This window comes from Dicentrarchus labrax, unplaced genomic scaffold, assembly GCF_905237075.1.
Source record: "Dicentrarchus labrax unplaced genomic scaffold, dlabrax2021, whole genome shotgun sequence".
Taxonomy (NCBI): domain Eukaryota; kingdom Metazoa; phylum Chordata; class Actinopteri; family Moronidae; genus Dicentrarchus; species Dicentrarchus labrax.
In genome coordinates, this window is record NW_026136723.1 from 19273682 (window position 1) to 19301302 (window position 27621).

At 40.3% G+C, this 27621-nt stretch overlaps 1 long non-coding RNA gene across 1 annotated transcript; it reads right to left on the bottom strand.

Annotated features, from left to right (window-relative positions):
- Window positions 1–1240: 1240 nt before the first annotated feature.
- LOC127358361 (uncharacterized) lies at window positions 1241–27615 on the bottom strand. Its single transcript, XR_007882421.1, has 4 exons — window positions 26774–27615; window positions 23572–23625; window positions 13254–13333; window positions 1241–2434 (listed from the first exon to the last, which is right to left on the bottom strand). It is a non-coding gene; the product is annotated as an uncharacterized LOC127358361 (long non-coding RNA).
- Window positions 27616–27621: the final 6 nt, after the last annotated feature.

The following is a 27621-nucleotide window of genomic DNA, read 5'->3' on the forward strand; positions in this document are numbered from 1 at the left end:
GAATATTTAAAAAAACAAACAGTTTATTACAAAGTATAAAGTAAACACAGGATTAATTTCAAAGTCTTCTCACATTAAAATACTCAAATAACAAGTAACTTAAAATTTACTTAAGCACAATACCTTTAGGAAAACTACTGCTACAGTAGCAGAATACAACAGATGCATAATATGGATGAGTAACTTTATAAAACTATCTGCACTATCTCCTGTATCCTTAATGCTGTTATACATTTATATTATTATTGTAAAAAAAATATCATCTCATCTGTCAGTTTATTTATTGAGTTTATTCCACATTGTTTCTGCAGCTTTCCTCTTCTTTCCTCTTTTCCTTGTCTTTCCTGTGCTTCTCCACAGAGGGGAACCATATTGACAATAGAAGAAAAGACATGGGGTACAAAGGCTAGAGAGAGAGGGGGGGGAGGCAAATTAGAGAGAGGCAGATTATGTTGCACAGGGAAGCTGGATAAGGGGGTGGAGTATGAGGTAAGGGCAGACTGATGAGGTCAGCATCAATAAGAAGAAGAATGCAGGAGAAGATAAAGAAATATGCAAATTGTGTTTATATGTGTGTGAGGAGGGGAGAGACAGACAGAGAGAGAGAAGCTGTCAGTTCAAAAAGAGGGAGAGAGAGAGGCTGAGAGAAAATGACAGACGTGGCCGAAGGGAAAGGAAAGGAGCGTTTGAGAAAGACAACCCCTGAGAGACTGCGCGCTGAACCCGCTGCCCCGTCTCAACCCTCCTCCTCCTCCCCTCCCTGTGTGTTTTGCCATGGTTACCAGACAGGGCTCCCAATGCAGCCAGTTAATGTGTTTTTCAGCGGCAGGAGCGAGCTGGGTACTAATGTGTCTCAGTCTGTCTCCTGCACAATCAATGTCAACTGTCCTGGGACACACAAACACACAGAGGGCTGAGAGCCAGGGAACACTGAGCCACCCTGGCTGGGAGTCAGGGTGAGAGTCTGAAAGAGGACCGCGTCACTTTCGTTTATTCACCTGAAAACTGTCGGCGCTTTGTTAAGCAGTCAGAAAAATGTGACGGTGAAGAAGTTTTGTGTTCTCTGTAGGAGCCTGATATCACATATTGGGCACTACTGCATTGATATGAAACATTTATCTCACGTTGAGTTCCTCACTGGATGTGTCCTACGTTGCTTCGGTGCCACAAAATAAAAAGCTGATTATGGTTTTATAAAAATCTAGTATTTATTGGATTTACACAACAAACACAACACAAGTTTTAACCATTTCTTGAATTTTATTGTCATATCTTCAGTTCATCAAAAACAGAACAAGGTGCAAAATATAAAAATGTAGAGCTGCGACAACCAGTTGATTAATCAGTTAATCAATTGACAGACAAATCATCCACAACTATTCGGATGATCAATTAATCTCTTTCTTTTCATTTCAAACATTTTCTGGTTCCAGCTTTTCAGATGTGAAGATTTTCTTTGTCTTAATTGAGATATATATATATTTGGATTATTAGTTGCACAAAACAACAGGATTAATCACAATTTTCTTACTTAATCTAGTCTAACAATAACAAATATTTCATACAAATGAATAAGTATGATGGTGATGACACTTGTCTTTTTATGAAAGTGTTTCCTGTCTCTTCTCGAATGCGTCAAAAAATCTCAGGTGAATAATATATCGGGGTCACGAACCTTGGCTGTCTTTTTATTGAACTGTGTAAGTGTTCAGCGCACAAAGCCGGCCAAAAGGTACTGCCCCCTCCAGAGAAGCACGTTGTCTCGTCATGGCTTTCCGTGACATCTGGAAAGTTTGGGCAATTCTCTCCAGATGAGTTCACGCAGTTAAAATTCATTCTACAACTGCTCTGCAGACTTACTCTGATCTGTGTTACATTTGTGATAATCTCATGATTTAAGAAGTACACAGCTTGTTGTGCTGCATTATCTAAGTCTAATGACAGGAAATACTGTGGCCTCCAGGTGCAGCTGCATGCAACTTTGTTCCCAAGGACCTCACCTGTGACCTTTCATATCATCACAGGTTAAGGGTCTCAGGGACAATGAAGCACACCGACAGACACAGCTGGTCTGAAAAAGGCAGCAGCTTGCTGTTCGATGAGCCTCGTCCACAGCTAAAATCCAACACATCTTTAATAAGCTGTGAAACTTTAACACGAAAATATATATTTCTATGACGTATCTTAAGTATGTATGTTATTTAAGTGCGTATGCCATTATATAAGCTCAGTGAGATTACATTTGGACATTAAACCTGCACACAATTTTAAACTACTGATAGGTACATAGCATCAATCATAACAAAAATAGACAAAATAAAATAAGAGCAAGAGACAGTCCATACGTCATATTGGATGGTTACCGTTTTTCATCGATGGCGTTGCAGAAATGTTTAGTCTGGACACGTCTGCACAAAATGGCCTGGATCACATCCTGCAGAAAGAGAAAGATTTAGTTAGAGTACATTGTTTAACATATAAATATCAATTCTCGTAGCAACATTTATCCATTCGTTTCTTTTTTAGGGCCCTTCTACTGTCTTTCCTCCTGACATAGCCAGCGCCTGTTTGTCAGTGCAGGTCTGTGCAGTAAGACGTTCAAACAGAATGCCCCCTGCTGGCAGACAGATAGACAAAGCATTTTAGGACAGACGCACATACGCAGAGGAAAATCCTCACATTTAATGTATGAATTGGGATTTGCCTATGGGATGAACATACGGCCGCCCAGGCCTGCATGAGCGTTAAACTCCAACAGAGCGGTCATACAGTTCATATACACACAGACACCCGACTCTTTGCTTGTGCACATGCATGAAACATCCACAGACAGCTGTGCCTGGAGCCGCAGACAACACTGTCGTCTTATATTTCCTACAGGCCTTGTGATCTCACAGGATTATGCAATCACTCCCCCATGACAAAGATGCTCAGCCTTGAGGGAGTTACACTGATTTACTCTTCCCCAGACAAAATAAATGTCATACAAGCCTGACACTGCAGATGCCACATGAACAACTGGTACATAGCTGAAAAGCTCCTCACATGTAGGGCTGTGCAGACTGCAGCTTTATTGTCTGCCAACAATCCAGAACACGTCCCTAACTTACAAAACCTTTCTCTGGGCAGGTGCACACATATGCAGACAAACATGCAACTCCACGAAGGACAAACAGAACATGAAGCCTTTTGCTGCTAGTGTGAGAAATTAAGAATGCCTCTCTCTTCTTTCCTCTTTGTCTCTGTGCTTTGAGATATTTTCCTCTGTCCCAGTTTTATGAGCTCCTCTGCTGTTCTCAAAAGCACGAGAGACAAAGACCGGAGGATGAAAACCAGAAGCAAGAGGGAAGATGAGGTGAAATATTCTCGGGTAAAAAAAGAATTACCTATGTCAAAAAGAATGAACATGAAGGTGGACACAAATGAAGGGAAGATGGCGGGTGGACGTGGTAAGTCGAATTGCTTGTCTCGATTTGTTAGCCGGCCCGTTTAAGTCATTCTGAACTCACCATTTGCCTTTGCCTGGTGTTCCTTATGAGAACACACACACACACAGACACACATTTGTACTCATGTCCATGTGCACATGCATACAACAAGTGCATGTACATAAAACAGGTACGCGCGCACACACACACACACACACACACACACACACACACACATAAAACAACGCGCTCTTGATGAGTTATTGATCCGATTTCCCCTTCAGAGAGAAAAAAAACAACAATTAATCCAGTGGTAAAGAAAACAACGCTTCATAAAACCTATCCTGCCCCGTCTTCACAGTCTTCCTTTTCTCTGAGCACTGTACGCGGTGGCGAACAGAAAAGCTATTCCCCTCTCGCTACCCCTCCATCTCTCGCTCTCCTCTTTTTGTCTCTCCTCTTCTTCTATCCCTCTCTCAGGCGCTGTCCCTGGCTCTGTTTTGCGCCTGTTTCCCTCTGCCAAGTCACATCACTAATTCTCCAGGCGATTAGAGTCCGAGCAAGCAATGTCTATGAGGCAGGTACGCTACACACACACACACACACACACACACACACACACACACACACACGCGCACACACACACACACACACACACACACACACACACACACAGCAAAACACACACAGCAAAACACACACAGATTGCATTGATTCCATTATCTGGTGCTGTACCAACACCCCCACTTCCACCAACCCCCAACACCCACCAACAGCGCCTCCATCTATGACCCTCTCCTTTCATAAATCTGTGTCACCTACATACATCACACACAAACACACGCGCACACACACACACACACACACACACACACACACACACACACACACACACACTCAGACACTTATGCAAGCATGCAGCATCTCCAGCTATCGCTCTTTCTTCTTCTCTTGCCTGAACACTCTCTATCACTCTGTCCCCGCCTCCCCCTGCTCTGTCTCAGCCCTTCCCCTCATTTTCAACCTTCCCTCTTCCGTCTCTCCCCCACTCTCTCTCTCTCTCTCTCTCTCTCTCTCTCTCCCGCTCTAACCCCTTACATTTTTTCCAGGCGTGACGTCCCGTCTTGCCCATCTTGCAGTCTACGTTCACGCGATGCCGTGTCTCTAAATGGGTGTCTATTGCTCTGTGTTTGTTTGTGTGTGTTTGAACTTGCGCTGCTACGTTTGCGCATCTGGAGGAGAGGGAGTCAACGTGTTCGGAGGGAGGCGCATGTGTGTGTGTGTGTGTGTGTGTGTGTGTGTGTGTGTGTGTGTGTGTGTGTGGTGTGTGTGTGTGTGTGTGTGTGCATGTCCTTGTGCACCACTGTGCACACATGCATCTGTGTGAGAGGGTGTGTGTGTGTGTGTGTGGGGGGGGGGGTATTACAGACGGAGGCTGTGGATTTTACTCAGCATGAGGATCAAAGCCACAGCAAGCCCAAAGGTGATTAACCTCCCAGCCGTTCTGACCACAACACTGCTGCTCTTCTTACATATTTCATTAACACAACAGTCTGCTATCTGGACTGGTCATTGCATATCAATCTATACACCTTTGTTGCAAAAATTCCCAAATATCCGCCATCATACAGTGACTGATAAGTTAGCTATGAGAAATTGTGAAATCACATAGCTGAACTTTTGCATCTTTCCCAGAAAAACTCCCAACATTGCACTTAATTGCTAGAACAACAAATATGTTGTGACAGATTTCAGTGAAAAAAGACATATTTTTAAATTTCAGGCAGGAGTGAAGTGATACAACGGAATATATTATATATATATTAATATATATACAATTAACTTTAGACGAATTAATGAGCAAATAAAGGTTATAACAAAAAATAACGACACGTATGAAATGTCAGTATTAAATGTAAAACAAATGCATGAACTGGACACGTTTTATAAAATAGCGAGTGGCAGGCGGTTCTATTGTGACGGTTGTATTTCCTCTTGAGATGGATCATGCCGGGGAGTCGTTTCTTTGTGTGCGTACAGAAAAGAGCAGTGCTCGGGAGAGATTGCTGATATATGCTCTTTTTTCCCCTCCTCGCTGGAGCACTGCAACGCAATGCGGATACTGAGTGTCTGAGCCACTAGCCAGACACACTGGGGGACAGAGGGGGGTGGGGTGGGGGAGTTGGGGAGGAGAAGGAGGAAAAAGGAGGCGGAGGCGGTAAGCAAGTTCACATACAGCCCCATGCTTCAGGACACACTGACACTAACGTCTGGGCACTCTGTCATTATCTACCATGACTACAGAGAGCAGCAAACGTGTACAGATAGTTAACTTTGGAGATTTTATGTCAACTGAATGAGTGAACACGGACGCTTTCAAAATTAAACAGAAACTAGAAACGTTTTGCCATAAAATGCCACATATTGTTGCATAATATGTCATGAAACTATTCAATAAAAATTCAAGGCTGTAACATACTGCAGTTTCAATTTTGTTTGAAAATCATTGTGGGTGGATCCAGACCTGATGTTTAACTTTACAGACAGAAAAAAACGCCCCTGAACTACACTTAAAGTATTTAAAATATCCTCTAAAGCTTTATTTTCCTGTTTTTCTGGTTTAAACGTTCCCGATCACATTCCGGCGTAATGTCGTCTGAAGAGATGTTCTGTGTTTCTTTGTGCACGTCGTGCTAAGAAAGCACCGAAACAAACAGCTATTGATAGTTGGCTCTATACCCCATTGGACTGCACCAAATAACAAATCAAAGAGCACTGCAGAGCAAGGTGGGTATATTGATGTCTGGATTAGCTGGACCTCAACAGCAAAACCCGATTAGTGTTTCAGATGTATTAGATTTAAAGTCAGTGCAGAAACAGTTTTAGAGCTTGTTTTTTCGTGTCATTATAATTATGGGCTTTTAGATTTGTGTTTAGATGTGATTAATGGATGTCACCTCTACGTGACATCAATGCAGCGACTGTCAATGCTTCTCTTTTGTCCATCATTGCAAAATACTCACCGAAGATCTTTAAATCAGACAGACCTTGAAAATGTATTAAAATATTTTACATAAATATATATCAAAAAATATTAAAATAATGAGACACAAAAAGAGAATATAAACTATTTACACCTGAATAAAATTAGTAGCCTTGACTTGTATACTTTAACTAAAACCTTAAAACCTCATAGAAGACATCCTTTTCTTCATAACTTTAATTAATTTGAGCTGAAAAAAAACAAACGGAAAAGTCGGTCAATATTACAACTTTGTCTTTTTTTCAGGTCAGCCTTCGTACTTACCACTTTAAGAGACATAAAGGGTGGTGGGATTTGTGTGAAGTCTGGGTGACACCGCAGGGAAAGCTAGAAGGTTGTACAGTTATCTCCAGGCTGTTTATTATGCGAAACCATACAACCAACTACCTCACACTGCAGAGCACTGGAGCAGGGTCAGCGCTGGAGTCTCCTCTTCTTCCAGGCAGTCTTCTTGTCTATTACTCCTGTCTGTCTTTGTCTGTCTGTTTCTGTCGTCTGTGCCTCCCTTCTGTCTCGTTTTCTTCATACTCTTTTTATAATTTATGATAAAGCTATGTTTCAGGTGAACACGATTGGTTTGTTTTAGTGTATATGTTCTCAGGACTTGTAAAAAAACGTTCGCTTTATCACATGAATTAGAGAGTGGGATTTGTCTAGTTCCAAAAGAAATAATAAAAAAAAGGTGTTCTCTGGCTATAAAATTAAAGTTTAATATGGTGATACTGCTGCAATTGAAAGGAATAAAGGCTGGCTAACATACTGCACTCTTTTATGCATTTTTGTGGACTTGTCTCCCTCTTGTGGGTAGACCCAGTACATAGACCACCAGCCCCCCACCAGCCCCCACCAGAGGCCAAGGCAGATATTCACTGTCTCCGAATACAAAGACAGGCACTTAACCTGCAGTTGCTTACTGTAGGCGTCTGCATGACCTACTTCTGCAAGTGGAGCTGGTGGAATCTTCCTTCTCCTCAAAGACTCGATTCAGCACTACTGAGCACACTTCATTGTCATTCTGAGGTTAAAGTCGAATACTCATCTTCTGTTATCATTTCACTGAACCAATAGGTACATTCCGGTACTGTCATGGTGTCTGAAAACGGCTCATATTATATATCCCATCTTCAGCTTATTGAGGGAACGGTTTTCTTTGTTCTTTACTTGCCCGTGATTGCATATTAACTCAAGATGTTTGAATACTCTTAAGAACTCTGTATATTAAAGTCTGCAACTAATGTTTCTTTCTCATGATCAATCCATCACACTGGAGAATTGGACCCGCAAATGTTTGGTATTTTTGCTTGAAAGAATTCATAGATCACCAAAATTGTTAGTGATTAATTTTCTGGATCCACTATTTGTTTCAGCTCTGTATTATATAATTTGCTTCTTCTTATTTTTTTTTTCCATTCTGATGGTGCTAAAGTATCTGATAAAAACATTCATGTGAAGTTTGAATAATTAAATACTAATTCTAATATGATTTTATTCAGGTTCAGTTAATTTCTTGATCCCACCCTAACCCTTCGCATCACCATGTCTGAAACAAACTGCCTCAAAACTTGAGGTCTGTTCAACTCTCAGTTCTTTGGGTTTCCGAACGTCTTTTAATAAATTAAATTTGTGACTATGCATTTATATCTCTCTATGCACAGTAATGGCAATGCAGTTTTTAATGTCATAATTTAGTGTTTATTCAAAGGTTTTTATCTTCTATCCATTCTATCATATTCATATGTGTCTGTCTATATCCCTTTGTGTTTCTTTTATATTGTACCATTATGCATTTCTGTGTAAAGCACTTTGAATTGCCTTGTTGCGATTTGTGTGCTTGCAAATCGCTTTTGTAAAACAGGTCTCTGGTCTCTTTGAAGCATTCTGAGACCTTAACCCAAAACACTTTTTATTGCATGCTATCTACCTCTCTGTCTCTCTCTGCTGTCACTATCACACAAAGGTAAAAATATTCTTCAAAAACCACTCAAAAACCCTGTACTGAAAAAGGCAAAACTGACCTTCTGGGGGTGGATTATCATCAAGTGTTACCTAACAGAACAGCGGCTGTAGTGAGCAACACGTCACTGCCCTCAGGTCTTAATATTAACAAGGGCAAACAGTGCCACAGATGTGAAGCACCCTACAGAGTTCAGCAGTGCTGCAGAAAGGCCTGTTAACAAGACTATATATATATATATATATATGTACTGTATCTATGTATACATATACATATATCAATTGTTACAAGCAAAATTTCAAACATTTGCTGGCCGAATTCTCCAGTGAGATGGTTTGCCTTTTCTTCATTTTACATGATAGCAAACTAAATATGTTTGGGTTTTTGGTCGGCCCAAAGAACAGATTTATTAATAATGACAAGGAAACACTAGTGTGTGCACATATATATATAGTATAGTATGGCCTGTAGAAATTACCATTCATCCTTTTAGCCATAGAAAGGTTGTGTCCATAAATGAATAGAAGAATAAATTAATGTGAGTGATTCAATTTCTGCACTTTATCTGTAAATACAGACAAATGTAGTATTTTATCTGGATTGTGTGCAGTTGATGTTTATTGACTTTTTCCTTCATCAGAATCTCAGGAATGGTGTCAGACTTGTTGACACATTAAAACATTATAAGCTGTTTCGCAAAGTGTAATAAGGTACATTCAGGGCAATGCAGAAATTGCTGCATTGTAGAGCAGTTTCCAATGTAACAAATAGGATCTAATGGGTGAGTAATTGGATGACAATTTGGAGCAACAGCACCTAGTCAATCTCTCTCATACTCCATAAATAATGGGGCACACCCACACATTCGACATCTAGCTGAGGTGATCTCCTGCAAAAGCAGCAAATTGGCTGTTGTTAGCAGTCAATGGCTGTGTTTTGACACTCCTCCTGTGTGCCTCAAGGACTCATTGATTACTTGATAGCTGCTGTGCAGCTGAGTTGGTAGGCCTCCTATTCAGCTTGGTCAATGCACCAAAAATACAACCTTGAAGTCTTGGACAATTGGGGCCTCACTGACAAAGCTTGGTTCTAATACAAAAGTGGTATATTCCTGATTCCTCAAAAGGTAACTCTGTCTATTGCCTGCCAGGACAATAACTGCATATTAATATGCACTGCACAGCACAGGTATATGTGTATAAGATGATACGTGGCTGTGTTGGGTCTTATATCCACATTAAAGGGATAAAAGACATTCGTAATCAGTCTCAACTTGTAATTGTGCTAAAGATTCAACATTTAACAATTATCAAACCTAAAATAAGCCAGCTAAGTGCTAACTTCAATAGATATTGCAGCTCCATATGCTTAATAGACACTGATTGTTGTTTTTAACTGGCCAGCTTCCAAATGCAGACCCATTCACCTCGCCTCTCTCAACTGCCCTCTGCCATGCTAAAAGCTCACCCTCCGCCTACCCTTCATTTTCTTTCTTTGGCCGTCCTCCCGCCTCTCTGCGTGCCTCTTACTTGTCCTTCATCACTGAACATTTCAGGCCTTAAAATCTTTTACAACTTTTTTTTCTCTTTTCTTTTTTTTCTCAGACAATCTCTCTGTTCATACTAACTAAGTCTCCCCCCTTGATCCCCTTGATTCTGCTCCTCCCCTTTTTAAACCTCTCTCACCGTCTCATTCGCAGTCGGATCACGCATGAATGCGGCATGGTTGTGCCAATGCCAGCTCTTTGCCAATCTGCCTGGGTGTGTTTGTGTGCCAATATGAGTCTGGTGGGAAGCCCCTACATTGGAGGCCAGGGTGGTGTATAAGCCCGAACCCCGGCTGGTGTCGGGTCAGGTGAAGCTTTGTGGGGATTACAGCTCGGCCTCTTGAGAGAGTGAAAACAAATTAATCATATTGAGCCAAAGTATATATCTAGATACGCCTAACATCACCAAAATATTAAAGAATTTAAAATCTTTTGCTAAATTGTGCTACCAGAGTATTACAACAGTCCCAAAGATATTTATCCAGTGACAATTACTTCTGACAGCATTGTAATAGTGCCCGAAGTTTTTGATTATATAAACTAACTGACAAATTCCAAGATGACCATGAGAAGAAGAGTTAGTGTTGCAACTGAATACTGAAAAAACATACGATGTTAAGCTAAACTAAACTAATGTATGTATTTTTATGAAGTCAACCAAAAGTGCTCAGTTGTTTGTAACTTACAAGTGGCCAGTTACCCCAAAAAGCTAATTACAGACAATTTTTGCATCATGCTTGTGATAATGTTTAAACAAACCTCTCAAATTAAATTTAGCAGTAATTTAGTTTGTTAATTTAATCTAAATTGTTGTTATCGCATCCAATAATAACTCTTGGTACAGTACATGGATAATCATGCACATGATCATCATGTGGTAATCTTGCCTAACAACAGCTCAGACAATACTGACTGATAACATTGTTTGGCAGTCATTACTGCTAAAATAATTACTCTTATTTTGAAAGAATATCTATAGAATTTAGGTTTCGTTTGAAAACTGGCAGCTGAGGCTTATCCACTGAGACGACTACAAAAGCTCTACAAATGTTCAGGTTATTTAGTTCTTTGATAAGGAGGCTTAAGACTTTAAGCTTAAGACATTATTTATATTTTACATATTCATTAAAGAATATGGATAATTTCTTTTTGAAAATGAACAGATTGTCTCAATTTATATCTTACAACTGGCATACTTTAGATTATCAGTCTGGAAAACAACTAGTTGTGGATCTACAAGTGAACATTTGAAATTGTGTTGCCTATATTCACATAAACTAAATATAAACTGTGTGGACATTTTGTAGAACTTGGATGTTTGACATATTCAATCACAAGATTTTGAGAATTGGTGACATTGAAACAATTTATTTATTCAATCTTCAAAAATCATTATTATGATTATTAAAACCATGAAATGTCTCAACTACAGTGGCCAGTCAGAGAGGAAAGCCATCAATTGGCAAAGAGCTCTTGGTATTTTAAAAGAGAAACATGAAAAACCAAACTGATAACTGATTGGGTACTGGAGAGATAATTAATGAGAGAAAAAATCAAGGACACTGCCTCGCAACAAGACATTACTGTTAATTAAACAAAAACCTTTTCTTTACAAAAATACACACAAAAAAACATTCAGGCTCTGTTGTCAAAGATAAAACAAAGATTTCAGGTGACTCTCCACCACTCATCGTCTTTGAGAAGTGACGCACAAAGACTATGGCACCACCCAAACAATGTAGAGGGCATGGAGGAGCGAAATCTGCCCAGTGACAGCAAATAAACGGTTACCCGCAGCCATGAATCGTCTGGCAAGAGCCAGCTCAACAGGAATGCAGACAGCGGTTCTCAAACTCAGGGCCAAGGACCACTGATGGTTCACTTGATTTTACAGAAGGGCACACACTAATGTTGTGCATTGCTGTTTCTTAATAAATAGAATTCTACAAAATCGGGTGACGCGAAACAAGCTTACTATGGTATGTGATGAGAAAAAACGAATGGAAAGACAAACAAATACACAAATAAATAATAAACACGTCCAAAAATCACATTCAACAAGACCAGAGCCTACAGCAGAGTGTGATCATTACTTTCCCATTTCTATTTATATGAAAGAAGTCCTTTAGAGACGGGGGAATAAGCCTAAGATTACATGCTTCTCTCTCGTCCCCCTCTAAACTGGATCTGACCCTGTGCGGCGAGGACTCGGACCTGAGATCCCCATTGATGTTAATGCACCTCTTCAGTCAGATGGCTGCTTGGTGCAGGGCCAGGATAGTATCTGCTCCTCACAAACCATAAATTATTAGCTCTCTCAAGATAGAATGAGATTCTGTAGTGCAATTTCTCCCAAACCCCCCTTTTTCGCTCTCCTCGTACCTTATTTACAAAGGCAGAAAATGTTACCATGGGAACACACTACCAGGCAACCTCAGTGGCTTGGCATGATGCCCAATGGTTGCTAGGGCACTGTTGTCAATGGCTATTGGGTAGTGTCGGCCAGCATGTGTGTGTATGTGTGTGTGTGTGTGTGTGTGTGTGTGTGTGTGCATGTCCTGTATATATGTGTCTCTGAGTAGGAGAGGAGAAAGTGTGTGTATATTTGAGTGTGTGTGTTGTGTGTGCACCCACTGCACGTCCAAGCTTAAAAAAATGTACACTAACAATTCAATGTTCTTATTCCATAATGACGGCTTTTATATGCGTACAATATGTAATTACTTTTAATGATATGTACCATTTTGAATTGGTTTTCTTTTTGCTGGTTTGACTCTGTGGGTGACAAATGATGGGAGCCAGCTTTTGTTGGCTGACTTACTATAATAATTTTCATCACTCTACGTGTTTGTCAAATAGGAAGAAAAAAAGAGAGAGGGAGCATAATCATGCAAGCAGTTATGTGAAGTCCCATATGCAATTATGTTGAATAACATACATGATGGCTCTCTGATTTAGTCTTCTTTCAACAGGTTTGATTGTGTGATAACAAACAGTTGGGAGGTAGTCTAGTGTTTATAGTGGTGGCAATATAACAATTGTGAGAACAACTTTGTGTTTTATAATGAGAGTAAAACTAAAAGAAACAGGAGGGGACAGAAAGAGACTGTCAGAGAAGAAAGCTGAGAGACATGGTTAGTGTCTCTCTGTATACTTGGAGCTGACGTTCTCCATCACTAGCTCTGATCTCTCAAGCTGTTTGCTCTCTCTTTCATTTCAGTCAGATTCAAAGAGTCTTTGTTGGTATAAACGGGAAGAAACAGATGTTGCCAAAGCCTTTACCTCACAACCGGGATCTAGATTGAGGTTTTTCCCATGGCTCTCTTCTCACTGGGGAGCTTCACTGGTTGACCACGGCATTCCTGAAATCAGCAGAGCATCGTGCAGACTATTAGCATACCACAGGATAGGAAGGGGAACATCAATAAACACATTGAGCCATGAAGTTGGGATAAGTAAATAAATAAAGCCAGCCACCCAGACACAACCTTATCTGGGCTTTTATCCAGGCCACATCAGCCATTTTCAGCTAAAACCGTCCTGAACTCAATCGTAAAAGAATACTACGAGATAATTAAATCATAATGGACCAATCCCTGATTAGAGATGAAGCACATGGCGGCACAAAGAACTGAATAGAAACACAAGCATTTATGACGGAGGAAGCATCAAACATTGTGTGCAGAGTATGAAATGGATTAACAAAGTGGGAGATAATGGTGATAATGAATACTGCGCCATCAACAAAGCATGAATGACAGGGTGGTACAAAAATACATGTACAGCGAAGACGGTTAAAGTCAATGGCGATGAATAATACATTAATAACGCTGAAAAATACAATCTAACATCATAAATTAAACAGCAGTGAGCCAAACAAATGCAATAATTATGACACTGCAACACAATGAAAGACAACAGAGACGGAGATGTGCGGCTTTTGTGTTGTTGTGCGCTCATTAATTCCCACATGTATGTATAGGTCTGTGTGTTCCTATCTGCATGCACTTAGGGACAGCAAGTATTGCCTGTGGTGCATCTTATCTAATATTACCAAGAGGAAACACAGCCTCTCCCCCCTTGCCTCTTTCCCCCTCGGCCCTTTGAACTCAAGTCGCTGCTGGAGATGCAGTCTGACTGAGCACAGCATGTCCTGAAAGGAGGTCAGAGGGCAGGAAAAACAGTCTGGTGTCATGGCAACTTGATGCCACCAACCAAAAATTTGGAGTGGCTGGTGGGGGCCCGCAGGAAAAGTTGGTCAACCTGTCACAGCTTCTGAAGACAGAGCCATCCACTCTGACTGAACTGAACTGAAACATTGAGTCTTAAAGGATAAAGCTGCTGATATTCTTTATTTTTGTTCTTTCTTCTGTTTTGTTTGTTTAAAAAAATCCCATGAGTAGACAAAAAAACAAACAACTATGAATAGACACAGATCAAAGAGCCAAACTGTTGCACTGGGTGACATGTTGACTGTGACAACTGTAGTTTTTTTAATACTTAAAAAAAAACAAATCTATGTATATGTCTGTGACCCACTTTTAAAGTTTTACACCTTTAGAAGGAGCCAATACGCTTCGGGCCATACAGGGTAGGGAAGTCTGAAAGTATTGAGAGAGAGATGAGTTGTGTAAAAAAAATCCACAGCATTATTCTTCTTGCAGCAGTGGTGGCCACAAAGGGGGCCAGGACAAAAAAAAAAACATTGGGTCTGGGAAAAAAGTTGAATCTGGCCAAACTTGTTACAGACAAAGCGACATCATCCTGAAAAATGCCAATCACACACATCCCTTTGTAATGTGAACGCAATATTCTGTCTACCGATGTATAGTGTTTTGGCGTCTGATGAGCCTTCAAAGTAATGAATCTGTTACTCAAACTGGACTTTTGTGGCTCAGTGGTACCTGAAGCAACACATCCCGACCAACGCAGCCCACTGTGCTGCTTAAAGGCAAGGGCTACTTTCGGTCTGAACGCCCGCTAACACGTGTTGATGTTTGGTTTTATTTAGGGATTTATCCACAATGATAAAAGTATGGAAATACGCCAGCTCCATCTTTTCAATATATTCAACACATATTAATATATTAAATTTTATTCATGTAAAATATAGTATATCCCATTATAACGTTATTCTGTACTTCTTATGATGCAGTTTTGGAAAGCCCATCAACGAATGTAGAGTAGCCTTAAACTTGATTGACTTAATTTGCTAATTTTATTCTGAAGACTATGAAGAGGTTTCAAGAAATACACATTTACTGCCACAAATGACACCTTGGCTCACATACATCCCAGAACAATTGCTACCAAACTCAGTTCCTCTTATTTGTTGTACTAATGGCTCCGAGTCCAATTCAGCAAACCTGAGAAATGAACTGCAGCTGTAATTGTGTCGCCTGGTGGTGCCAGCCCCAGAATGCCTGTGTTTTCATCTCACTCCTGAGGTGTTGGATCAATATGGAATCTAGGTTCCTTTGTATGTCATTAGCTTGTCTGATGCTTGAATGGAGACCTCTCCAAACCTTCATGTTTTCAGCCTCTGAAATTTCTCAGATGAAGAGTGTGTGATTGCAAGTGTGTCTGTCTGCAGTGTGTGTGTGTGTGTGTGTGTCTGTGTGTATATTAACCTTGAAATCAGTTTACATATAACAGATTTGTAAATTAGTGTTATGAGCCTTTTTTTTGTGTGTATATGTGTGTGTGACGTGCATGTGCTGCATTTGTTCGGGGTGCGTGTATGAGGCTTGTGTGCGCATGGTGTGTGTCCTTGTGTTTGTTCAATGCGGCAGAGGGTGGAGTGGCAGATCAATAGGGAACAAATGAATTCAGATCAATATTAAGCCAGGGAGTGAAGGAGAAAGAAGGAGAGACTGAAAGCGAGTGACTGGGGTGATGCACCACAGAGGAGGAGGGGGAGGAGGAGTGGGTTGGAGAGGTGATGTGTTACCAGCAGCACAGCGACTAACTGTACACTTGGGAAAGACCACTCATTTCTACAGCCCAAACCTCAACGCTTTGAGGTCATTGATGGTTAAAATGGATGGTTAAGCGAGGTAGAGAGAAAACAGAGACACGAGAGCAGCGGTGCACTGGAGACAAGCCCGGCATTCCTGCATCGCTGGTGGTGTTCTTTTTTTTATACGACTGGTTAAATACAGTTACACATCCGTTCTCTTTGTTTTGTTTACTTGTATTTTATTCCTCTTTTAAAAAAGCCCTTTAAAAGGTGTTTAAGCCTTGTGTATAACTTTTTTATACTTTTTTCAAACCTCTCTACTAATACTAATGTAGCTGACAATAATCAACTATCATCAACATTTATTTTAATATTAGAGCATTTTAGTAGAACACTTCAAACTGCCCTTTTTTTTTGTTACAGACTGATCTGTTGACAACACCCAGCAGCTGTAGTAAACTTTGACCCTTTTACTTCTATTCCGTGCCTAATAACACATTTACTTCTCACCAAGCATGATAAGATTAAAAATCTCTGGCTAGGGAGGATTTAATTTTGACCTTTCAACTTAAACCCCCAGATGGAGCTTGACATTTGCAGTCCAAACCTGTGAGGACCTAATACGTTCAGATTGGGAGTGGGCTAGACTTCTCACGTCCGATGTATCATTGTTTTACTGCAAGGTTCGGAGAGTGCAAAGATTTAACACTTTGGTTCAAACATCATTTACAATACAATTATTTTCTCCATTAATCGATTTTGTTTTGTCGATAAAATGTCAGAAAATAGCAAAACATTATAATTTCTGTGGAGGTGACGTCTTCAAATTGCTTTTTTGGCTTACCAACAGTCTAAAATAAGATATTCAGTTAATAAAACATAAATAAAAAGAGAAAAACTTGAACAAACTGTGCTTAACCAGTTGTCATAGTTAAAAATAGTTGCATTACATTGATCAACTGATTGATCAACTTCCTCTAAATGTTCGGTTTTAGTCTCAAAACTCAGATAATTGGATTTTAAATTCGGACAAAGATTTCTGGTCTAAAATGCCCAATTAAAGCTGTAATCCTGTCTAACAGCACATGTAAGGTCCTCTGCTGAAATATAATATACCGGTCGACTATATTTGTCTAGACTGTGATGGAGAAATCACCGGAGACTTCATTGAGTTTCATATTTCTATTGTTGAGAATATTATTTTGAGCTGAGCAATACATAGACGATGGATTCCAGCAATATAAGTATTTGTGGCATGTATACCAATTAAGTTTACAATTTTTTCAACATTTTCTATAATTTGTCTTGGTTTTATTTATCAGCATTAATTGATAAGATATATCATACCAGGGCAGTGATTGCCCCCTATGCTAAAAAAAATATTTGAGATTCTTTTGCGTCGGAGTATTGCCTTGAAATTGCAAACAGGATTGTTCGGCTTTGAGTATCTGCTCATCTCTCGGCAGCGAGATCAAAGAACCGAGAGCCATTTGGGAATCGGAATTGAATGAGACTTTGAAGTGATAGTGGCGAAAAGCAAACACATGGGTGCCGAGTGCTTGTAAACGGGCACTCTCCACTTCCAGCTCAAGGTTCCTCGGCTCTTCAGATGGATTTCAATGATAAAGGCCTCAGTTAGCTTTGAGTGCGGTATCTCTGGGGCCTTAGAGAAAATACTGTACGCTGTAAGCGATATTGTTTAATTGAAGAGGATATACCTATAGCAATGGATTCACCAGTATTCAATTTTTGGCCTTGAGAGAGACGTGTGAATGATGGTGACAATGAACTTTTAATTAACAGATATTACAATTTGCGCGCCATATATACTCGGTTAAATTAAGCCACTTTCATTTCACCTTGTAAACTCTGATCTGATTAGGCTTTATTTGATCATTTACAGTGTGATTGTCTGAGAGCGCAGTGTGCACAGTATAAGTTCTTATTTCTACTGTTTTGGAGGAAGATTTGGTGTGACCGATAATCTTGGGACATTTTACTTTATTCACATTGTGACTATACTATCCTATCATCAAAAATGGATTAATGTTGACACACGAGGCAGGTCTCATCATTATAATAACCAGGGCTTTATCGGTCGTTAATTTAACTAGGGCTGCAACTAATGATTATATAAGAATTAGTCGCTTGCTCTCTAAAATGTCAGAAATTTGGGAAATATACTGATCACAGTTTCCCAGAGTGAAGGATGGTGAGCTCAGCTCAAATAACTAGTTTTGCCCGATCAGTGGTCCAAAATCCAAAGTTCAATTTACTAAGAAAACCTCCAAATATTCACATTTTAGAAGTTGGAACCAGGGATTTTGTTTGGCACTTTTTAACTTGAAAAATTATTTGATTATCAAGGTTGTTACTGTCTTTCAGTTGCCAGATCAACTAGTTGTTTGATCTCTACATTAAATGTTAGTATAATAATTCTATAGCGTATAATCTAGGTTTCTGGCTGTAACCATGACTGTATCAGACAGTGTGAATTTTCTCTCACTTCATATACATCAAAGCAACATTTACTTTATCAGCCAGACTTCAGATCATCATTATCTTTCAATTTGTTCCTCTGTGCTACATAAATGCTACTATTGCATCATATGAATCATCATAAATTGCATATTCTGCTTCACCCGGTGGACCCAGTGGAGCAAAATAGGGACTGGACGAGAAGAGTTGCAGCCAGCGACAGCTGTCTTCTGAGTCAATCTATCAGACTTGCGTGGAGAATAATGTCTGAAGCAGCGAGCTCAGCGGTCCTTCAACTAAATCACTGTCACTCATTTCAGCCTTGTTGAACTCACACTACCATTTTCACCTTTGACAATTCCGCAACAAGAGTAAAGTTGAAAGACAATGGCCACAAACGAGATAAAGAGGGATGCTGAGCGAGAGATAGACGCAGCAGATGAAATGTGAAGTGTGTGTGTGTGTTATCCTAAAAAAGAAGATTAGAGAGAGGAAAAGATTATTATATAAGGTGTCTGAAAATAATTGAAAAATGCCCATCACAAGTTCAAGATGACATCTTCAAATGGCTTGTTTTGTCTGACCAGCTGTGTAACAATGACAATGATATCAAAAAGAGAAAAACTTAAATTACTCACGTCTGATAAGCTGTAACCAACAAATGTTTGCCATTTTTCACTTTAACAATTGACTGATTATCAAAATGGTTGTACTTTTCTTATGTTTGTTTTTCTTTTTTCATGCAAAGACTCGTTATGTATTTTAACTTAAGTGATAGAGGAAGCAAAACTGACAGCAAACTAGACAGACAGAAGAGAGAGACAGTGAGCGATACCTGAGGCAGTGATGTAGAACATCAACTCCAACCAGACAGTCTGCTAAAAAAAAAAAAAAAAAAGCATGGAGAGGCAAACATCGCCATGTCTCTCAGCTTTTCTTCCTCTCTCTCTCCTCTGTAATCTGACAGCCTCCCCCCTCTCTTCTCCCTCTGTCTCTCTTTGTCTCTCTGTCTCTCTCTCTGTCCCCCTGAGCTGTGTTCTGTGTGTTCCATCCCCGCCTCTCTCCATCTCCCTGCCTCTAATGTGCTTTGGCGTGTGTTACCCACGGGTGCTTGCGCGCTGCTGCCGCCATCCTAAAGCCGGGTCAGGGGGGCAGCTGAAGCGGTGCGATGCTGTCTGTGACATCATCAGTCACTGCTATTACTCACGTCTCACCTCCCCTCACTGTCTGAAACTGCCAGGGCTTTAGGTGCTTGGTTGACGGCCCGGGCAAACACACACACAAACACACACACACACACACACACACACACAAATAAACATGGCCGCAGATTTACACACATGTGGTCAGAGCTAAATAAAATAGCATTTGAAAGAGCTTTATCCCCAAATTCTGTAAATCCAATTTAGAGATTTCTGGTACCTAAAATAGTTCAGGCTCACACATAGTTGAGACTTACATCATTTTAGTGTATTATGCACAAATACAAATGCTCTATTAGAAGCAATCAATTTGTCATAGCATGTGTTGAAATACTGAATATCTTTTATGTAAAGTAAATGTAAAATGTAAGTCTTCACTTAATAATTCAGTTGGCTAGTTTTTACCTAAATGAACTACAAGTTGGGCATGATATTATATTTAGATTACTTTCTATGTTATGCTGAAATTACTCATCTGATTATTACTAATTCATTTGTCGATCATTCTTTCAATTAATAATATATATTAATCAATTTATTGTATCTATAGTGAAATATTCCCATCAAATTTTCCCAAAGCCCAAGGTAGTTGACATCTTTAGATTGCAAAGAAGACTAAAAACAACCAGTAAATAATCACATTTAAAGGACCATTGTTTAGGATTTAGTGTCATCTAGCAGTGAAGTTGCAGACTGCAACCATCTGAACACAGCTCAGCCTTCCAAGCATGTAGGAGAAACTATGGTGGTCGTGAACTTGCAAATAATGTAAAATGGTTAATCTAGAGCCAGTGTTTGGTTTGTCCGTTCTGGGCTACTATAGAAACATGGAGGTTCAACATAGCAGCCTCTATGGAAGAAGACCCGCACCCTCTGTATTCTTTTTCAGGCGATTATATGCCAAATAAAAACCTACCTATAAATAAAGAATAAAATATGACTTCTTTTGCTCAGAAGATAATTAATAAATCATCAAAACAGTTGCAGATTAATTTTCTGTCGATTGAGTAATCAATTAATGGACTGTTCTAAATATGTGCCTTAAGACAAGCAATTACTTTGTTATAGTAGGTTTCAGTTTCTAAAATGTTTAATATATTTTTTATGGAAACTTAATAATTCGGATGGTTTTAATCTTAATAGACTACAAGATGAGCATGACAGTACAGTCAATAATTCAACATGACAGAATAGTTAAGATGGCGTGGTACAATGTCAATCATAGAAAAGTATATATAATAAAATATATATTAATGTATATGTATTGTACTAATGATGACTGATTATTAATTAATCTGTCAATTATGTTTTTCAATTGTTATAAATTGTGATAATTGATCATCACAACTTGTTGTGATGTTTTTAAATCCCTAACCCAAAGCTATTTAATATACAATATAAATATATAACAAGGTATAATAATGTTTGGTATTTTTATTTAATAATTTACCTAATTGATTAATAGATTATCAAAATTGTTGCCGATATCTTTTCTGTCAATCAATTAATTGACAAACCGTTTCAGCCTTTGCTTTGATATGAGCAGTAACCTTGTTACAGGAGGGGTCAGTTTCTGAAAAGCTGATTGTCTGCAATGCAATTGAGATGGACAGTTCTGACCTGAATGGACTACAAGATGGGGATGATAGAACAGTCAATAATTTAACATGACAGAATAGTTCAGATAGGAAAAAAAGAACAGTTCAGATGATGAGGTATGTTGTCAATCACAAAAAAGTGTGCTAAAATGTTAATTCTGTTTACTCATATTCCTTATAATGTCCTACTGTGGCAAACCACAAACATCTGTCACCCAAATAAAGTGAAACAATAAATCCCGAAAAATTTGAGCCAGGTATTCCTCAAGTAATTCATATGTTTATGGATGAAGTGTACAGAAGAACAAGAGAATCTCCAGATGTGGCTGCCAACATCCCTCTGCATGAGGTATAAAACTGTGCACAGCCTACATCTGTGTAAAAGGAGAGAAATGTGCTTCCATTCAGTGAGCATGTGTGCGAGGTTCAGACTGTGTCAAATCGCCACATCTGCCATCAGCGGAAACAATCCTGTACCTGGGGGTCCGTCTGTCACCTCTGCTGTCAGCCAATGAAGAGGTGAGACTCTGCAAACTCCTTCACTCAGGAATACAGATAGCTGGTATGAAAGCCCTTGGCCTGTGTGTGGGAACGCACCGCATAAATCATACATAGCCAGCACCACCAGGCACCATTTGCATGCTACAGCACTGCATTAATAACATGCATGCCAGTGTCCTATTCACAAGCATACAGAGAATGTATATGTCTATGTCTTTTTTGTCTCACTCCCCTGCACTCCCGCCATGTCCTCTTGAAAGCACCTGCAGCACTGAACTCAATGTGCCAGAGAAAAAGACAGATGGGGGAGAGACAGACTTGATACAAAAAAAAAGACAGGAGGGTGAAGGGTTGGAGAATGGATAAACCAGACGACAATGACAGAATAATGACTTTGGAGTATAAATACCTAGAGGCATGAACATTTGAAGACGAAAAACGCAAGCAAAAAGTGCATGGGGACAAATAGAAGACGGGAAAAACACGAGGCAAAGTAGGACGCCAAAATATACAGCGTGACTGAAAGACAGACAGCCAGATTAACTAAAAGAGACATAAGAGAGAGACGGAGACAGACAAAGAGCGAGCAAAACAAGAACAAAAGATGAAATGATGTAAAGGAAGAGAGCAGGATGTGAGAAAGAAGGATAGACTTGGTGCCAAACAGAGGAAAACGAAGAGAGAAAGACAGGCAGGCAGAATTAGAAAAAGATAGAGGAGGGCAATGAGACAGAGGCGCAGGGCGGCAGTGCGCATGCTAAAAAAGGTGGCAGACTCTTGTCAGTGCAGTGACCTAGTCGCGCAGGACTGAGGAATTCTCCCTGTCGACCCCGACACATTCCTCCGGTCCTCAGACGTTAACCCATGCCACACCACCGTACTGTACTGCGGTTGCTTACATGGCTTCTCTGTCTCTGATCCACGGAAAATATAATATATCACTTACATTAACAATCTCGAACATACACGTGCTACTGGCCATACACAGTTCATAAAGCAAAATTAATAATGTCCCGTTTTTGAGAGGGTGCTGCGAATGAATCTGAAAGTCTAACAAATGACCCGCGGCGTGTTTACAAACCGCTCTCTGACAGTGAAAGCAAACTGCTTCAAATCTCTGCGCAAACACCCTCAACAAGAATGGAAATATCAGGTAAAGTGCACAGCTCAACTAGCTCTAAATCAACGGGCCTGTGCCGCCTGCAGAGAATGTGTGTTCACATGTGTGCGCAGGGCCCTGGAAAAACACATTGTGAAAATATCAGGGCAAGAAGGGCTCTATTGTGTCGCAGAGGCAGAATGTAGCTCTTATTCTCCTGCTGCTGGACCAGGGGCATGGGGGTGACATCAGCACAAAGACAAAAATGTAATGTGAGGCATCTCCAAAGCTAGCTTCAAGGCTAGTCCACAGGCCACTCTTTATGCCCGCACTCTCTCACTTTTCAACAACATCTGATAATCGGGATGTGACCAGCAGATGACCCTTCGACTTGTTGCTTACTAAGATAAGTCACAGCCAACAGTGTTACACCAAACTGACTCAAATAGGCGTGCCAGCAAAATGAAAGATTGTCCTCTTGCTGCTTTCACACAGACCCACGGTTAGCACATATCTGTGAGGTTAATCACAACAGAATGACTCAGGGAAGAGTAATTCAATTATTCTGATGGTGCATTGACGTTTCGATCGGACCACAGACTAAAATGGCTGACCAAGTGTTCCTGACTGCTGAGTGCCATTAAGTAAAAATCTAGTCAGTAAAGCACTTGGTTTTAAACAAAGCTATACATAGACTCATTTTTCTGTTGCTTATTCTGGACCCTTTTTTAATTAAACAGATGTATAGTAAATATTTCCTTACCTGATAATAATCACATCTTCAATGAAAAAGTTCAGGTTGACGCAGAAGCTCAATCTGAAAAACAGACACACATATACTTTATTTGCATTATGATTACTTAGAGAATTGTAGATATTCTGATATAACTTATGTTAACCTTACTGTGTGTTTAACCATATGATTACGTCAATCAAATGATTATGAGATCAGATCATCTACTATTTCAAGATCTTTTTAATCCCCCATTAAATACGACCCTTTATTCTTGCAGGCATTTCATTATACTATTTGTATTTCACACCAGGCCTGTCAGGATGTTGTACTGGCACTCGTCAGTTTGTCGGTTTCCAGATGGGAAAACACAAATTCAGCAGCACAAATTCAAACCTGCTCGACACAATGGCAGCTTGCATGGGAATTCCTGAGGTCTGTTCGATCCATTAATGTATGCTGCGGTTGAATGTCATCAATTATGAATGAGAAACACACGAGATTCACAGAGAGCTGCTAGAGAATCATAGGTCATGGCACAGGACTGTAGTACTTTGAATATGTGTAACATACTGTGTGATGTTACACATATTAGACAGTCAGATACCACTAGTTTTGGCCATGCAATATTTAAATAGCTGTACAGTTGTTAGGCAAACCAATTATTAGATGATAGTTTGAATTCAATGAAGGATTAATGATTTAAAGTCGATAAAGTCTTTAGCTTAAACAGTTTAAGATGAGTTTTGCCAAATTACACTGAAATGAACATACAAATAGTAAATGAGGCAAACCATCTGCAGCAAACTGTTCCTATAGGTGAGGTTATTCTTTTTCCTCAGCCTTTAGGTGTCAGACACTTAAGTCCATATGTGCGGATACTGCAGTATCTTTATGCAGGGCCTCTTCCCCTTTAAGGCCCAGAGTGTGTTGACCCTGCCAGTGAGTTCATACCATAAGCAGACCCATATAGCTTCTCCTCCAGAGCCCCTGATCACGACCCTGCTGAGCTGCCGCCTCAGTTATGTAAGATTACATAACACCAGGTCTGTCTGAGTAATATTTCATAACCTGGGGGTCCCGCTACACTGGCATTACCATCAAATCCCCTCAGGAGTGGAATTAAAGGTGCTAGGCAGGTTTGGTTAAGTAAAAGTCAAATTTGAAAACAAATAAGCGCAAGTACGTAGCTCTGGGAGATATTTATCTCCCCTAACCTTCCTGTGTCTTTGGCTGAAAATCGCAGACGACAATTTTCAACATCAAAGACGTTTCCCTTCATTTTCCTGAGAGCTACAGTGGAGGTCACGGAAAGGTCGAGCCTGGGACGCTACTAAACAAAAGCATCCTCCCCCCTTGGTTTATCACAGAACGCAGTGATGCTGTCTGCCCATAAATGTCATATCATTGTGTTTTAATCAAATCATTGCATATGAATTAATTTAGCACACATTTAAACACTGAATATTATTAGAGAATTAGGCCAGTAACTGTTATCTAACGGCCTCGGCTACACAATTAGCATTTTTCTTACCCATACATACAGTATGTATTTTTAAAAATGACAGCACCGAATCGAATAAAAACTTTCTGGACAACTGTATCCTCACATTTACTTTGGGATAAACGGTATACAACGATTTTAACACAACAAAAAATGTCTGAAACTAGCGCAAACAACCAAAGGGTGTTACAGCACTTATCGTGTAAAGTAACACACACCAATAAAAACCATTGTCGGAGGAGGAACACACACACACACACACACACACACACACACACACACACAATGGCCTCAGAATGATACCAGTGGACAATCCTGGATATAGATAACAACTGTAGCAAGTGATAGAGTAAATGTGCGCAGAGATAACAGGAGGCTATGTAAATAAAAAACAGAGGAGGCAGATATATAACACAGGAGAGGAAAAAAGGGAAAGGAAAGAGATGCCAGGAGATATCTGAGGCTGATACAGCGGGAGAAAAAGGTATACTCGGCGGAGATTACAGTGGATGGAGCGCAAATGTACGATATCAGACTTGTGCTATATATCGTTTGCCTCTGTCTACTGCGCGGCGCTAGGCCCACTGTACTTACAGTACAATAATGCATTCATGTAATCCACTACTGTCGACATCTTTACATCGCAGATATGCAGTAAGTTGCACCAAAACCTCTTGTTTTTACCTGTAACTTCACCACATCAAACAAAAGTAATCTCACCCAAATGCGTAGGTTATAAAAAATTTAAAAACTTGTTGAAACCGACTCCAGTTTGTTACTTAGCTCACGCCCCGGAATAAATCCACCCTTATCTTTTGTTGATACCGAACCACATCTTGGACTGTGGGTTTTGTCTTTACAGGCGGACCGACCGATAGATTGGGGATACCCGGATGAACGGAAGGAAGATGGGATAAAAAAAAAGGGGGAGAAGCATGGGAGGAGTGAAATATGCAATGAGAGAGCAAGAAAAAGAAACCCTGCAGTACCGTACTCAGCATTTTCACCTCCTCGTTTCACACCAGTCTAACACTTCATCCTTCATTTCTGCACATTTTATACCTAACAACATCGCACAATCATTTCATGAATATGAAACATGAAACGTGATTGTGCAAATCCACGCATGCGTAAGCAGGAGTGACCATTCGCCACTGCCGGCTCCGTTAACTCTTAATCACACCCCAACATACTAACACAAACACACACACACACACACACACACACACACACACACACACACACACACATACACACATGCACAGACACACAGATACACATGACTAATACAGACAGATACACACACACACAAATGCACACACCCTGCCTCCTTCATGTGCTAGCCTCCCATGCATGGGCCCCCTAAAACTGGGTACACTCAGTGATCCCTTTCCAAAGCCCTCATCTAAATGTGAGCAGAGGTAATCCTTCAAGGAGAGGCAAAGAGAGCAGCGATAACCCACGATAAAGAGGAGCTGAAGGAGGAAGGAGAGAAAGACAGTGAAAGAGGGAGAGAGGTGGAGCGCGAGATGGGATAGACGAACAGGATGGGGGGATTAGCAACCTAGGGAACACATTTTTCAAACAAGAAAAAAGGGAGAGTTGAAAAATGAAGTGAAGGCAAAGGCGGGGGGGGGGGAGGGAGGAGAACGCTTTAAAGAAAGAAGCAAAGGCAGAGAGGATGCATGTATGGGAAAGGAAAAGGACATGTACATACAGTATACTCACAGATGAATGAGAGGGTGACCGGAGAAGTGATGAAAAATCATGTCAAAAAACAAAAAATCAAAGGCGACCAGAGAGTGTGAGACTTTGGAGAGAAGTCCAGTTTCTTCTCATTCTGGAGTTTTGTTTTTTTCTCCTTTTTCCCGCGATTTTGCCAATTCCTATCCAGCCGTCTCTCCTTCCTAAGTCTATCCCCTACTGGTCCCCCTTCTCCTCTCTTCCCCCTCCTGTTTTTCTTAGCAGTGCCGGTACTCTTTCTCCTACCTCTCCCTCTCCCTCTCTCTCTTTCTCGTTCTTTCTTGCTTTCTAGCGTAGACCATGCTCTCCATTTTCCCCTCATTCTTGCCTCTGTCCCCCTTCATCTGTCTATTCATCGGACACTCTTTTCCTTTTTCTTCAACCCTAAGCTCCCGCTTCAGAATACAGATAAGGTTTTTTTTTTAAAGCCTTCTAAACAGAAGTCGTGCTCTGATTTGAAAAACCAAAAAAAACAAAAAAAAATACTGCAGAAGAAAAGAAAAAACTATTCAGGAAGGGACAAGCGGTTTGTGGCATTCAGTCTAACGCAGGGACAATCCACGGCCTGCATTTTTCACGGGCGCCACGCATAGTAGGGGTGAAGCGTCTGCGTGATGGTGCCTCCATACATGAGGGCATAACCAAAAGCAAAGACTGGCAAGTAAAAGAAAAAGGAGGAAGGAAAAAAAAAAGAGCTCGATGCAGTCGGTCTCCAGTGAAAGTCGATAGTGGATAGTAAGCGCGCGTGAGGGGAAGGAGTGGGAAGGACTCCGGGGTGTGTGTGTGAGTGTGTGTGTGTGTGTGTGTGTGTGTGTGTGTGTGTGTGTGTGTGT